The sequence below is a fragment of the Theropithecus gelada genome, chromosome 4 (genome assembly GCF_003255815.1).
Source record: "Theropithecus gelada isolate Dixy chromosome 4, Tgel_1.0, whole genome shotgun sequence".
NCBI classification, from domain to species: Eukaryota; Metazoa; Chordata; class Mammalia; order Primates; family Cercopithecidae; genus Theropithecus; species Theropithecus gelada.
Window position 1 is genome coordinate 9944701 of NC_037671.1, and position 14901 is coordinate 9959601.

Genomic DNA, 14901 nt, shown 5'->3' on the forward strand with positions numbered 1-14901 from the left:
CACCACAGCTCAGCAAGGCCTACTGCCTCTGTAGACCCCACCTCTGAGTGGGGTCAGAATGGGGTCAAAATCTGAGAGATTTTATCACCACTAAGCCTGCCTTACAAGAGCTTCTGAAGGAAGCACTAAACATGGAAAGGAACAACTGGTACCAGCCATTGCAAAAACATGCCAAATTATAAAGACCATCGATGCTAGGAAGAAACCACATCAACTAATGGGCAAAATAACCAGCTAACATCATAATGACAGGATCAAATTCACACATAACAATATTTTTTTTTTTTTTTTTTTTTTGAGACGGAGTCTGGCTCTGTCGCCCAGGCTGGAGTGCAGTGGCCGGATCTCAGCTCACTGCAACCTCCGCCTCCCGGGTTTACGCCATTCTCCTGCCTCAGCCTCCGGAGTAGCTGGGACTACAGGCGCCCGCCACGTCGCCCGGCTAGTTTTTTGTATTTTTTTAGTAGAGATGGGGTTTCACTGTGTTAGCCAGGATGGTCTCGATCTCCTGACCTCGTGATCCGCCCATCTCGGCCTCCCAAAGTGCTGGGATTACAGGCTTGAGCCACCGCGCCCGGCCCACACATAACAATATTAACCTTAAATGTAAATGGGCTAAATGCCCAAATTAAAAGACACAGACTGGCAAATTGAATAAGGCGTCAAGACTCATCAGTGTGCTGTATTCAGGAGAATCATCTTACGTGCAGAGACACGCATAGGCTCAAAATAAAGGGATGAAGGAAGATCTACCAAGCAAATGGAAAGCAAAAAAAGCAGGGGTTGCAATCCTGGTCTCCGTTAAAACAGACTTTAAACCAACAAAGATCAAAAGAGACAAAGAAGACCATTACATAATGGTAAAGGGATCAATTCAACAAGTAGAGCTAACTAGCCTAAATATATATGCACCCCATACAGGAGCACCCAGATTCATAAAGCAAGTCCTTAGACACCTACAAAGAGACTTAGACTCCTACACTATAATAATGAGAGATTTTAACACCCCACTGTCAATACTAGACAGATCAACGAGACAGAAGGTTGACAAGGATATCCAGGACCTGAACTCAGCTCTGCACCAAGCAGACCTAAATAGACATCTACAGAACCCTCCACCCCAAATCAACAGAATATACATTCTTCTCATCACCACATTGCACTTACTCCAAAATTGACCACATAGTTGGGAGTAAAGCACTTCTCAGCAAATGTAAAAGAACAGGAATCACAACAAACTGTCTCTCAGACCACAGTGCAATCAAATTAGAACTCAGGATTAAGAAACTCACTCAAAACCGCACATCTACATGGAAACTGAACAACCTACTCCTGAATGACTACTGGGTAAATAACAAAATGAAGGCAGAAATAAAGATGTTCTTTGAAACCAATGAGAACAAAGACACAACGTACCAGAATCTCTGGGACACATTTAAAGCAGTGTCTAAAGGGAAATTTATAGCACTAAATGACCACAAGAGAAAACAGGAAAGATCTAAAATCAACACCCTAACATCACAATTAAAAGAACTAGAGAAGCAAGAGCAAAAACATTCAAAAGCTAGCAGAAGGCAAGAAATAACTAAGATCAGAGCAGAACTGAAGGAGATAGAGACACAAAAAACCCTCCAAAAAGTATCAATGAATCCAGGAGCTGATTTTTTGAAAAGATCAACAAAATTGATAGACTGCTAGTAAGACTAATAAAGAATAAAGGAGAGAAGAATCAAATAGATGCAATAAAAAATGATAAAGGGGATATCACCACCGATCCCAAAGAGATACATACTACCATCAGAGAGTATTATAAACACCTCTACGCAAATAAACTAGAAAGTCTAGAAGTGGATAAATTCCTGGACACATACACTCTCCCAAGACTAAACCAGGAAGAAGTTGAATCCCTGAATAGACCAATAACAGGCTCTGAAATTGAGGCAATAATTAATAGCCTACCAACCAAAAAAAGTCCAGGACCAGATGGATTCACAGTCAATTTCTACCAGCGGTACACAGAGGAGCTGGTACCATGCCTTCTGAAACTATTCCAATCAATAGAAAAAGAGGGAATCCTCCCTAACTCATTTTATGAGGCCAGCATCATCCTGATACCAAAGCCTGGCAGAGACACAACAAAAAAAGGGAATTTTAGACCAATATCCCTGATGAACATTGATGCAAAAATCCTCAATAAAATACTGGCAAACCGAATCCAGCAGCACATCAAAAAATTGATCCACCACGATCAAGTCAGCTTCATCCCTGGGATGCAAGACTGGTTCAACATACGCAAATCAATAAACATAATCCATCACATAAACAGAACCAATGACAAAAGCCACATGATTATCTCAATAGATGCAGAAAAGGCCTTTGACAAAATTCAACAGTCCTTCATGCTAAAAACTCTCAAAAAACTAGGTATTGATGAAACGTATCTCAAAATAATAAGAGCTATTTATGACAAACCACAGCCAATATCATACTGAATGGGCAAAAACTGGAAGCATTCCCTTTGAAAAGCAGCACAAGACAGGGGTGCCCTCTCTCACGACTCCTATTCAATATAGTGTTGGAAGTTCTGGCCAGGGCAATCAGGGAAGAGAAATAAATAAAGAATATTCAATTAGGAAAAGAGGAAATCAAATTGTCCCTGTTTGCAGATGACATGATCGTATATTTAGAAAACCCCATCGTCTCAGCCCCAAATCTCCTTAAGCTGATAAGCAACTTCAGCAAAGTCTCAGGATACAAAATCAATCTGCAAAAACCACAAGCATTCTTATACACCAATAACAGACAAACAGAGAGCCAAATCATGAGTGAACTCCCATTCACAATTGCTACAAAGAGAATAAAATACCTAGGAATCCAACTGACAAGGGATGTGACGGACCTCTTCAAGGAGAACTACAAACCACTGCTCAATGAAATAAAAGAGGACACAAACAAATGGAAGAATATTCCATGCTCATGGATAGGAAGAATCAATATCGTGAAAATGGCCATACTGCCCAAGGTAATTTATAGATTCAATGCCATCCCTATCAGGCTACCAATGACTTTCTTCACAGAATTGGAAAAAACTACTTTAAAGTTCATATGGAAGCAAAAAAAAAAAAAAGCCTGCATTGCCAAGACAATCCTAAGCATGAAGAATTCAAAGTTGGAGGCATCATACTACCTGACTTCAAACTATACTACAAGGCTACAGTAACCAAAACAGCATGGTACTGATACCAAAACAGAGATATAGACCAATGGAATAGAACAGAGGCCTCAGAATTAACACCACACATCTACAGCCATCTGATCTTTGACAAATGTGACAACAACAAGAAATGGGGAAAGGATTCCCTATTTAATAAATGGTGTTGGGAAAACTGGCTAGCCATATGTAGAAAGCTGAAACTGGATCCCTTCCTTATACCTTATACAAAAATTAATTCAAGATGGATTAAAGACTTAAATGCTAGACCTAAAACCATAAAAACCCTAGAAGAAACCCTAAGCAATACCATTCAGGACATAAGCATGGACAAGGACTTCATGACTAAAACACCAAAAGCAATGGCAACAAAAGCCAAAATAGACAAATGATATCTAATTAAACTAAAGAGCTTCTGCACAGCAAAAGAAACTACCATCAGAGTGAATAGGCAACCTACAGAATGGGAGAAAATTTTTGCAATCTACCCATCTGACAAAGGGCTAATATCCAGAATCTACAAATAACTTAAACAAATTTACAAGAAAAAAACAAACAACCCCATCAAAAAGTGGGCAAAGGATATGAACAGACATTTCTCAAAGAAGACATTTATGCAGCCAACAGACACATGAAAAAATGCTCATCATCACTGGTCATCAGAGAAATGCAAATCAAAACCACAATGAGATACCATCTCACACCAGTTAGAATGGCGATCATTAAACAGTCAGGAAACAACAGATACTGGAGAGGATGTGGAAAACTAGGAATGCTTTTACACTGTTGGTGGGAGTGTAAACTAGTTCAACCATTGTGGAAGACAGTGTGGTGATTCCTCAAGGATCTAAAACTAGAAATACCATTTGACCCAGCAATCCCATTACTGGGTGTACACCCAAAGGATTATAAATCATGCTACTATAAAGACACATGTACACGTATGTTTACTGCAGCACTATTCACAATAGCAAAGACTTGGAACTGACACAAATGTCCATCAATGATAGACTGGATTAAGAAAATGTAGCACATATATACCATGGAATACTATGCAGCCATAAGAAAGGATTAGTTCATCTCCTTTGTAGGGACATGAATGAAGCTGGAAACCATCATTCTGAGCAAACTATCACAAGGACAGAAAACCAGACACTGCATGTTCTCACTCATAGGTGGGAATTGACCAATGAGAACACTTGGACAAAGGGCGGGGAACATCACATATGGGGGCCTGCTGTGGGGTGCATGGTAGGGGGAGGGATAGCATTAGGAGAAATACCTAATGTAAATGACAAGTTAATGGGTGCAGCAAACCAACAAGGCACGTGTATACCTATGTAACAAACCTGCACATTTTGCACATGTACCCTAGAACTTAAAGTATAATAATAATAAAAAAAAAGAGAACCTGGAAAAAAAGTTTTTAAGGCAAAAAAATGTAAAATAATCTCTCAGCATCTTCAAAAATACACATTTACTTCATGAAGCAACAAATGAATTCCCTTCTCAGGCCTCCAGATCCCCCTTCTCATGGGAACTTGGCCTTTCTGTTCTTGTCAGACACCCCCTCATAGATGTGTATCTGTCTCCGGGTACTCAGTGTCCTGTACTGGATTGTTTGTTCACAGACCGAAGTGTCCCTCCTAGTCTGAGCTCTTCTTCCCCATCGCCATCAGCCCAGTGCTCACCCTAGAGAAGAGGTCAGTAAACGCATAATGAGAAAATGAATGGACAACCAATCGGCCTCTTTCCATTATCTCCACTATTTCCAGTGGATGTCCTGTTTGGGGATGGCCCTGGATCTTCACGGTTCACTGCAGCAAGCAGACACTCTTCCTGCAGGGAGGGTGGAACAGGCTCTGGGGGCACAGACCTACTACAGTGGCTGGGAGGGAGGGAGTCCTTCCAGGGAGGAAGAGGACGGCAACAGCGAGTGTGGCAACAGGCGATGGGAAGTGTAGTCAGCACTGGGGAGGCCCAGTGCAAGGAATATGGTGTCTCGCCAGGCAGGAAGAACCACATAATGAAGAGTCCCAGTGGGAGCGTCTGTTCTGAGCGAGACACCAGAGAGGGACCCCCCCAGGGCCCATCCCAGGGCCCTGCACAGTGTCCAGCTGGTCCACAGGCCAGAGATGGAAACTTGACACTGAATTCTGCGCCCTTCAATGTTTTCTGAGCAGTTTCCCCTCTGCCCCTTGGCTTGCATGCCTGTCCTCCTCAGCTGCAGGGTCTAAACAATGAAGAGCCCGGCAGCAACAGGGGCAGGAAGTGAAAGGGAAAATGACTGAGTGCAGGGCAGGAAAATCAAGGCATGAAAACTTTTTCAAGAGGTGTAAGCTGAAAGTATATTTTGTAAACTGTTGAAATTGGTGCCCCTTTAGTGGGGTGTGGTGGTGCGTCCCTGTAGTCCTAGCTACTCAGGACGCTGAGGCAGAGGATAGCTGGAGCCCAGGAGGTTGAGGCTGCAGTGAGCCATGATCTTGCCACTGCACTGCAGCCTGGGCAGCAAAACAAGACCTTATCATAAATAAATAAATAAAATAATTTTAAAATTAAAAAAAAACAAGGCCAGGTGTGGTATCTCACACCTGTAATCCCAGCACTTTGGGAGGCCCAGGAAGGCAGATCACTTGAGGTCAGGAGTTTGAGACCAGCCTGACCAACACGGTGAAACTCCATCTTTACTAAAAATACTAAAATTAGCCAGATGTGGTGGCACACACCTGTAATCCCAGCTACTTGGGAAGCTGAGGCAGGAGAATCGCTTGAACCTGGGAGGCAGAGGTTGCAGTGAGCCAAGATGGCACCATTGCACTCCAGCCTGGGCAACAAGAGTGAAACTCCGTCACTCTGTCTCAAAAAAAAAAAAAAAAAAAAAGGAAAGAAAGGAAATTGGTGCCCTCCAGTAAGGTGGCAAACGGACCTGCAGGAGTTTGGGAATATCTTCATCCTCCGGTCCCTTCACACAGCTACTGAGCCCCGGTTCTGTGAGGTGGTGAGGACATCCCTCCAGGCACTCCGTCACTGTTCCTCTCTTAAAATCTACCATTCTCCATTATGCCTTCATTTAGATAGATCTGACTTCTGGAATCTAGAACCCAGAATTCACAAAATTAAACGAAGACAGAAACTAGGAGCTTGCAGCTAAAGTTATTCAGTGGAACTTTCCAAATAAGAACTTTTACCTAACAAGCACATTCAGATTTTCAAGAACATCAGCCCTAGCTGTCATTTTGGGGCCTTCACTGGGCAGAAAACAACGTGCAGTGGGCATCAGGAGGCATTCTGGAAACCAGACTGCACTGGATTGCAGAAGAGCCATGCCAAATGACAAATGGGAACGAGGGGAAAAAGCATCTCAGCACTTTCAAAGCAGAAACACAAACTACCGTCCCCACCCTCCTCTCTCCATCTCTAAATGTCTTTAGTAAAATAAATTTGGAATTAGGGTTAAATAAAGCCATCCAAGTACCCCTTCCTCTCCAGTCTATGACACAAGGAATCTATCCACTGACTCAGACCTTGTCTGGAGTTTCTGTCTGTGTGGGGATGTTATCTGCATGGGGATAAGAGAATCAAAGGAAATTTAAGCTACATGTTTAAGTTACTGGGGTTATGCAGAGAGTTGGACTTTTCCTGCCAAATAAAGTAGCTACAAGGGGCTGGGCATGGTGGCTGACACCTATAATCCCAGCACTTTGGGAGGCAGAGGCAGGAGGATCACTTGAGTCCAGGAGTTCAAGACCAGCCTGGGCAACACAGTGAAACCCTATTTCCACAAAAATTAGCTAGGTGTGGTGGCGTGTGCCTGTGGCCCCAGTTACTTGAGAGGCTGAGATGAGAGATTCACCTGAGCCCAGGAGGTGATGGCTGCAGTGAGTGAAGACTGTGCCACTGCACTCCAGCCTGGGTGACACAGCAAGACTCAGTCTCAAACAACAACAAAAAGTAGTTACCAGGGAATTTTCTCTGGGAAAGTTTCCCTTTGGAAGAATTGCATCAGAAAATAATGAAGCCCAAGAAAGGGTATGAGAAGGGTATTATACGAGGGGAGTGGGCACCGGTGACTCAGTCACACAAACAATTGAACGCCTAGTAGACAACGTTACCATGAGGTTCTTGGGCTTAATTTGAATAAACCACATGATTTCATCATCTTAGGGAATTATAATATAGTTCAATTCTCAAATAAAATTATTCTTAATTGGTTTTAATTTTTTAATATTAGCAGAGGTGAGAAGGCATTAAATCAATCAGAAAGCAACATAAAAAACAAACTTCAAAAAATATGAGAGTTGTCACCTTATTTCTGTGGTTCCTTCCTCAAATGTTGCCACCCATCTAAAAACAATAATTTCTTTCTCTTTTCTCTCCTTATCCAAATAATTGAGAGCATGCTCCCTCCTTTTACAATCCATGATTCAGGCATCAAATATTCAACCTCAGCCTCAGCTTAAGTATTTGCCTGTGTCAAGCAAAATCTACAAGAATACATCTCTCTCTCTTCCTCTCTCTCTGTCTCTCTCTTGGGTAGGTACACAAGAATCTCCAATCAGTGGATCATAGTGGATTGACTCTACCCAGTGTCAAAACCGAAAGATGACAACAAGAAATTTTCTGCAAATATCAAGTAAATAATACACACTTGCACACACACACATACACACATACATACACACCACCAGCACCACCTTCATCTTCAACTGTCGGAACTGCTCCTAGCAAGCTTTGTACTTCAGGGGAAGACAATGTATATTGTATATATATATTTTTAAAAAGACATTTGGGGGTTGCTGATTTAAGATGCAAAAATGAAGGCCGGGTGCAGCATCTCATGCCTGCAATTCCAGCACTTTGGGAGGCCAAGGCGGGAGGATTGCTTGAGTTGAGGAGTTCAAGATCAGCCTGGGCAACATAGCAAGACCTCGTCTCTACTAAAACTTTTTAAAAAGTAGCCAGGCATGATGGTGCACACCTGTAGTCCCAGTTACTCAGGAGGCTGAGATGGGAGGATCACTTGAGCCTGGGATGTTGAGGCTGCTGTGAGCTGTGATTGTGCCACTGTACTCCAGCCTAGGCAACAGAGCGAGACCCTGTCTCAAAAACAAAAAAAAAATAATTTTTAAAAATACAAAAATGAGAAAATGTACCTTTTTTTTTTTAGAAGGAGTCTCGCTCTGTTGCCCAGGCTGGTGTGCAGTGGCGCGATCTCTGCTCACTGCAACCTCCGCCTCCCAGGTTCAAGCCATTCTCCTGCCTCAGCCTCCCAAGTATCTGGGATTACAGGCGCTCACCACCATTCCTGGCCAATTTTTTTGTATTTTTAGTAGAGACAGGGTTTCACCATGTTGGCCAGGCTGGTTTCGAACTCCTGACCTCAAGTAATCCACCTGCCTTGGTCTCCCAAAGTGCTACGATTATAAGCGTGAGCACCACACCTAGCGAAAATGTATTCTTAGCTGCTATGGGGCAAAGAACCTTTTCTGGTGGAGCGCAGTGGCTCCCACCTGTAATCCCAGCACTTTGGGAGGCCAAGGTGGGTGGACTGCTTGAGCTCAGGAGTACACGACCAGCCTAAGCAATATAGGGAGACCTCATCCCTACAAAAAATTTAAAAATAAAAAATAAAAAAAGAACTTTTACTATTTGTCTACCCTCCCCCAATAAAATATAGGCAGGGATGGTATAATAAGTATTAATATCTGTTGAGCAGTTATCACATGCTACACTTTGCATGGATTATCTCATTTAGCCCTCACGACAATCCTATGGGCAGATACCATTATTATTCCCATTTTACAGGCAATGAACTGAGGCTTAACGAGTCTGGCAATGAGCCCAGGAGTTTGAGGTTACAGTGAGCTATAATTGTGCCAGTGCATTCCAGCTTGGGCGACAGAGCAAGATTCTGTCTCAAAAAAAAAGGAAAAAAAAAAGGCCTAGTAAGTGGCAGAACCAAGTTACACACCCATACAGTCTTACTTCAGGGCTCATTTCTTTAACTAGTAAGCACTGCTGCCTCCCTGCAGAATGTGGTAATCAGAAGCCTGGCTTGGTCTCAAGACCTTCCTTTTACTTGCCACTAGCTTGTTCTAACACATTGAGTAACATAGAGGAAGATCTTAACATGTTTGACCAAACAATATTCTACAGGTATTTCCTAGCTCTTCCATTTTGGTTTTCCAGAAGCCTCACATCTGACTTCCCTGAGTCTTAGGGACTGCTGGCAAAGGAAATGAAGCAATCTTTGCAAAGGAGTTTTAAAAAGCAGAAAGGGCTGTGTCAGAGGTTGCAAGCTATTGAAAGGTGAAGCCAAAGTTCTGACCCTTTAGCCTAGCCCTGTGGGGTGAGAGTGGGGTGAGAATGATCATGGGTAGATCCCCAGCTCCCAAGGTGATGACAGCAGCTGCAGACCCCATGCTGTACAAACCAAAGCTGCTACTGAGTGCACACATTCATATGCATGATATAGTGCACCTACACAGTCTGTTAACATTTGTGTGGTGACTAATGGATGCAAAGCTCTGTACTAAACATGACACCACCCAGCTTTGTCTTCCAAGAGCTGATGGTATGAGGAGATATGAGACAAATAATCATGCAGATGACTCCCAAATATATAGCAGAAAACAAGAAGAAAGAGCTGTTATTAAAAGCTTGGGGATAACAGGAGAGAGACAAGCAATGGAGATGGGTGAGGTCAGACCAAGAATTGAGATAGTCTTGGGGTGGCAATGACAGGGTTGCTTAACCTCAGATTTTGGTGTAAGCTCGAAAAAAAAGACAGTGTTGCTGGGGCAGAGTGATCCTTTGGTCTTTTTTTTATTATTACTGTTTTTAGAGATGTGGTCTTGCTTTATCGCCCAGGCTGGAGTGCAATGGCATGATCATGGCTGACTGCAGCCTTGACCTCCCAGGCTCAAGCAATCCTCCCACCTCAGTCTCCCAAGTAGCTGGGATTATAGGTAAACACCACCAGGCCAGGAAAATTTATATATATATGTTTATTTTGTAGAGAAGGGGGTCTCCCTGTTTCCTGATATTGAACTCCCAAGATCAAGCAATCCTCCCACCTCGGCTTCTCAAAGTGCTGGGATTACAAGTGTGAGCCACCATGCTCGGCTGGCCCTTTGGTCCTTATCGTCATGTTTGAGAGAAGAAGCACTAGTTCCACCTTTACTTTTCTGTTTCCTACTTTCTTAGGGGAATGTTCAGCCTTCTTCTATCCAGGGGAATTTTTACAGTAGTAGGTGTTCAGTAAATATCTGACTGGATCAATGAATTGGGAGGTGGGGGTGTCTTATGTTGGTGCATTTATTCAACACATTCTCATTTATTCAACAAGTCCTGTGGTGGTTTTAAAGTATGTCCACAAATTCCTTGATATGCTGTCCTTCTTCAAAAGGTGGAGGCTAATTCCCCTCTTCTTAGGTGTGAGCTGTATTTAGTCTCTTCTAACAAATTCAATGTTGCCAAAATGGCCAAAATAATGATCCAAGTGAGTCTGGGGCATACTAGGCATAGTGGTCTCCTCTTTGCTCTTTCTCTTAGATCACCCTTTCTGGGGGAACTCAGCTGCCATGTCATGAGGACACTCAAGCAGACATTTGGAAAGGCCCACATACTGGTAAGTAGCTAAGGCCTCCTGCCAACAGCCATGTGAGTGGGCCATCTTGGAAGATCATTCAGCCCCAGTCAAGCCTTCAGATGACTGCAACCTCATGAGAAAGCTAAGTTGTTCCCAAATTCCTGACCCACAAAAAACTGTGACATAATAAATGCTTGTTGTATTAAGCCACTAAGTTTTAGGGTCATTTGTGATGCAGCCATAAATAACTCTTACAGGCCTCTATCCTACTGTGTGCGAGGCTCTATAAACATAACGGTATATAGAATAGTTCTATCCCTGGCCTCACAGAGCTCAGTCTATTAGACAATACAGACAAAAACCAATTAATATTGAGTGACAAAGGTCTAATAGGAAGAAAGAGGCCCCAGTGGGTGGGAGTTTAAGGATGGGGTAGAGATGAAAACCACCTAGCCCAGTCTGGGAGGTCATATCTAAAAGCTTTAGATCTAAAAGATAAGCAGGAATTAGCCAAGTGAAAGCATACAAGGAGAGGGGAGACCAATCCAGGCAGATGGATTAGCATGTACTGAAGACCACATGGGCAAGATGTAGTATGTGAAGTTGGAGAATTACGAGTGTGAAGTGCGGGAATAGAGGAAAAGCTGATGCCAGGTCATACAGGGCCTTGTGAGCCATATCAAAGCATTTAAATTTCATCCTAAGAGTAGTAGCAACCCTTGGAGAGTTTTGAGAAGGTAAGGAGACTCACATTATCCGAGTTGCATGAATTGGCAGGAGCAAGACTCCACACAGGGAAGAGATGACAGTGGCATGAACTGAGGTGGCAGTGATGAGGTGGAGAGAAATAAAGAGATACGCGCAATTATGGAATGGAACGTGTTGAAGGATTAGGTGTTGTTGGGGGAGGGAATGGGAAGAATGGAGGATGATGCCAAAGCCCCCAGCTTTGGACAGTTGATGGCCAGTGATGCCCTTCTCAGGGATAACACAAGAGGGCTTGGGGCGAAGAGGACAAGTTAGGTGTTGGACCTTTTGAGTCTGAGGTTACTCAAGCAACAAACTTGTTGTGCATACATGTGTACCCAAGAAGAAAGATACAGTCTGAAGATAGAGATTTGGAAGCCATTCACATAGAGCTGACAGTGGAAGCCCTGATAATGAATGAGATCTCTGAAGATGAGAGTGCGTTGAGATGAGAGAATAAATATATCTTTGGAAACCACCAACCCTGAAGAGACAAGCAAAGCATCATTCAGAGACAGAGGAAGGAAACCAAGAGAATAGATTCATTCAAAAGATGACAGCAGCAAATGATGTTGAGAAGTCAGATAAGAACTGTGATGTGCCCCTTAACTGTAGAAACAAAGACATTGTCCAAGACTGTGGAAGGCAGGTCAATTTCAGCGATGCTCTTTTGAGGTCAACAAAGAGTTTTTGTTTTTGTTCTTTTTTTTTTTTTTTTTTTTTTTTTTGAGGTGGAGTCTCACTCTGTACCCAGGCTGGAGTGCAGCGGCCCGATCTCGGCTCACTGCAAGCTCCACCTCCCGGGTTCCGGCCCTTCTGCCTCAGCCTCCAGAGTAGCTGGGACTACAAGCGCCCACCACCACGCCCAGCTAATATTTTGTAGTTTTAGTAGAGATGGGGTTTCACCATGTTAGCCAGGATGGTCTCAAATCTCCTGAACTTGTGATCCACCTGCCCCAGACTCCCAAAGTGCTGGGATTACAGGCATGAGCCACTGTGTCAGGCCGGAGTTCTTAATAATTTTAAATATATTACAAAGATTTATTTTTCTTTTCTTTCACTTTTTTTTTTTTTTTTGAGACGGAGTCTAGCTCTGTCGCCCAGGCTGGAGTGCAGTGGCCGAGTCTCGGCTCACTGCCATCTCCACCTCCCAGGTTCAAGTGATTCTTCTGCCTCAGCTTCCTGAGTAGCTGGGATTATAGGTATGCGCCACCATGCCCAGCTAATTTTTGTACTTTTAATAGAGATGGGGTTTCACTATGTTGGTCAGGCTGGTCTCAAACTCCAGACCTCATGATCTGCCCGCTTCAGCCTACCAAAATGCTAGGATTACAGGCGTGAGACACTGCGCCCAGCAAACTTCTTTTTTTTTTACGAACAGATGAAGGGAGAGCTACTCAGCCACTGGCATTGCCCCCCAAAAAATCTCTTTTACTAAGTAGATACTCCTCATTGAATTAGCAAAATGGCCCTATGTTTTCCCTAAGGCCAACAGAGAGCTCACCAAGACAGGGTCATGTGAAATATAGCAGGAGCCTCCTGCTAAAGACTCAGGAGCCAAAAGAAGCTTCAGTGGAAATGCTTTAAAACACAACCAACTTCACCCAATGTCCTTCCAGAACACAGGAAACAAATTATTTCTTTTCAGAGAAACACAGGGGAGAGGACTTAATTTCCAGTGCTGTCACAAGTATAGGCAGAACCCTGTCCAGAAAGTCCCTAGCATATATTTCTTTGTCTAGACAGTATAGCCTCAATGCCTGAGTTTGATATTAGCTAATCACCCTGCACTCATTACTCAGCCTCCTCAAATCTCCATTCCTTCATCTGTAAAATAAGGGTGAATACAGAACTCACCACAAAGGGCTGAGTAAGGATTAAGATTACTGAGCACAGTGCTTGGCACACAGTAAGAATTCAGGGGAATGTTTTTGCTATAATAGACAGTAAAGTTATGCAATGAATATTATCACTACTAGATTCAAGTTACCAACAGAAATCTTTCTCTTTGCATTGTTTTTGGGTGTGTGTGTGTGCGTGTGTGTGTGTTTTAATGTCTTACGGGTAAAGTGCCAACATCTTAACAAGGTTTGGCATATGTGCAAAAGCCCAATCATTATGCTTATGAACTACAAAAGGGCCTCCCTTTGCCTTGCAACTTATGACTCTGCAGGTTTTTCTCAGCCCTCTCCATCACGACTTGCACCTCTACCACCCCTTTTCTGCCTGCGGCCTTGCTTTTAGAAGGAGGAGATAAGTCTCACTATTTTATTTTATTTTTTAATTTTTATTTTTTTTGAGACGGAGTCTCACTCTGTTGCCAGGCTAGAGTGCAGTGGTGTGATCTCGCTTCACTGCAACCTCCGCCTACCAGGTTCAAGTGATTCTCTTGCCTTAGCCTCCGGAGTAGCTGGGATTGCAGGCGTGCTCCACTATGGCCAGCTAATTTTTGTATTTTTAGTAGACACTGGGTTTTGCCATGTTGGCCAGGATGGTCTCAATCTCTCGACCTCATGATCTGCCCTCCCCAACCTCCCAAAGTGCTAGCATGACAAGCGTGAGCACTGCACCTGGCCTACTTTATTTTAGAGACAGGGTCTCTCTCTGTCACCCAGGCTGGAGTGCAGTGGTGCAAACTTAGCTCATTGCAGCCTCGACCTCCTGGGTTCAAGGGATCCTCCCACCTAAGCCTCCCGAGTAACTGGGACTACAGGTACACACTGCCATGTCTTGCTAATTTTTTATTTTTTGTAAAGACGAGGCCTTGCAATGTTGGCCAAGCTGGTCTCGAACTCCTGGCCTCAAGCCATCCTCCCATCTTGGACTCCCAAATTGCTGAGATTACAGGTGTGAGATACCGCACCCGACCTCATTATTCTTATCACACACCCGATGTCTAGTATAGTGCCTGGCATGTTACATCAATAATGCTTGTGGGATGAGTTCATAATAAATTCCAAGTGTATCCCCCCAAATTTACTTATTATAGCAGAGAAATGTTGCTTCTAGGAACAGAAAATGTCATCTATGAGGAGCCAAGGAAAGGTTGGTGAGTCTGAAGAGAGAAGGACCTGAGGCTTGCACCATATTCTGGATGAGGAGCATGGAGATCGCCCTCAAATGAAGTTTGACCAGATAATGAGCAAAGCAACAGAGCAGCCTGACCGCTCAGCAGGAAGAAAAGATAACAGCACTGTGGGGTTTTGTTGGGTGTTTTGTTTTTTTTTTTTTTTTTTTTTGCCCTTGCAGGGGAACTCCCTTCATAGGCAACAGAACAGAGAGAGCAGTTCAAGATAAATGTGTCTCTCTTGGTAAATGCTGAGGAGTGTACATTTCTATCACTTCATCAATC

The 14901-nt window shown here is 43.4% G+C and overlaps 1 pseudogene; it reads right to left on the reverse strand.

The window, feature by feature from the left end:
* Positions 1 to 13603: 13603 nt before the first annotated feature.
* Positions 13604 to 13690, reverse strand: LOC112624026 (annotated as a pseudogene).
* Positions 13691 to 14901: the final 1211 nt, after the last annotated feature.